The sequence below is a fragment of the Myotis brandtii genome, unplaced genomic scaffold (assembly GCF_000412655.1).
Source record: "Myotis brandtii unplaced genomic scaffold, ASM41265v1 scaffold231, whole genome shotgun sequence".
Lineage (NCBI taxonomy): Eukaryota > Metazoa > Chordata > Mammalia > Chiroptera > Vespertilionidae > Myotis > Myotis brandtii.
This window is the reverse complement of record NW_005358689.1, coordinates 1,856,755-1,858,257: the sequence shown is the minus strand read 5'-3', so window position 1 is coordinate 1,858,257 and position 1,503 is coordinate 1,856,755. Positions and strand designations below refer to the sequence as shown.

Genomic DNA, 1,503 nt, shown 5'->3' with positions numbered 1-1,503 from the left:
GCCATGGAAAAAGTCCAACCTCGTCTTCATCAAGGCCAACACTAAGGCCAGCGTCCAGAGCCTCTGCTTCATATTGAAGCTTAGTCCGAGGAGCCCGCGCTGTCTGCTGCAGGTCCCAGCAGCTGCTAGATCCGCATGGTTGCGTGCTCCCGGGTGGGAGAACGTGGCAATGCATGGGGGAGTGCGGGTCACCAAGCAAGACAGGAGAGTTTCTTGGTTCACCTGAGATTATAACCAGGAGGTTTTTTCAAAATAACCGATCAACTTCCCAAGCTTTCACGGGCTTCTGATGGGCCCACCCCCTGACCAATGACCCCTTTCCCAGGTTTAGACTTGACAGGCCCCTGTGGTCAAGCACCTCCCTGTGCACCATTTTGACATCTGCATGTGTGTTTATCTCTCCCTGCCCCCGCTGTCCCCCCCTTCCCCCGCCACACACACACTCAGTCCTGTATGGGAACTCCCTACATGGGGGAAGGAAGGGTGGTTAAGACGTAGCTTCCTGGTGAAGCAAACAGGTTCATGCTCCCCAGCTGACCATGCTTAACAATGTCTGACTCCCCTTGCTCTGCTTCTACTAATAACTAGCTAACTACGGTCACACTGGATTTGAAAGATTTGTACTGGGAAATTGGAAGAAGCAGAAGCAGACACAGTCCCTACCTTCCTGGAGCTTATGGCTCAGTGGGGGACACACGCTGATCAAAGGATCTCACAGATGACCCCTCAACCAATGGGAGATGGAAATTGATGAGTGATCGCCCCTGCCTCCCACTCTTTGGTAAGTGGGGTCTAAGCTGTATACTACAACCCAGGCATGTGCCCTGACCAGGAATCGAACCCTGACCTCCCGGTTCATAGGTGGACGCTCAACCACTGAGCCACGCCGGCCGGGCCCCCCACAGATGTTAAATGCCCCTGAGCTGGGGCCCCCCATAAACTCATTCACACACCTTCCAGCTTTAAGCTGTGTAACGCAAGAGGGACACAGACTGTCCCCGCCCAGCAGGGTTCGCGTGATCATCCCGGGGAGTGTCGTGCGAAGTCCTGGTCCAGCTCATGTTCTGCCAATTAAAATAAGAGCTGTCAAGGTTTCCACTGGTCCTGAATTACCGGGGAACACAGCCCAAGTGGAACACAGTTCACCGCCTACGAGGAAAACACAGGCCCTCCTGTGGCAGTTCAGTACCTGGCCATTCTCTGAGTAGAGGACTCCTGTGTCAGGGATAATAGGAGTGGCCATAGAAGATGCCTATCGGATTCCTTTCCCACCATCCACCGCGCTCTGCCCTCCCTCCGCTCCCCAGGCCGGCTGGTCCTCAACAGGGCTCCTTCCTCAATAGCGTGCAACAGGATGGGCCCTGGCTCAGAGCCACCTCTGGCCTGGGACGTAGTGAAAGGGCCGGCGCTGCAAGAGGAACAGCCCTAGAGACCAGGCAGCCCGGCCGGTGTGGCTCAGTGGTTGAGCGTTGACCTAGGAACCAGGAGGTCACCGTTCGATTC

At 55.8% G+C, this 1,503-nt stretch overlaps 1 long non-coding RNA gene across 1 annotated transcript in view; it reads left to right on the top strand.

Annotated features, from left to right (window-relative positions):
• The window catches only part of LOC106726154, a 9,088-nt gene that overhangs the window by 5,625 nt on the left and 1,960 nt on the right, over positions 1–1,503 (top strand). The gene's annotated exons all lie outside the window — the stretch shown is intronic.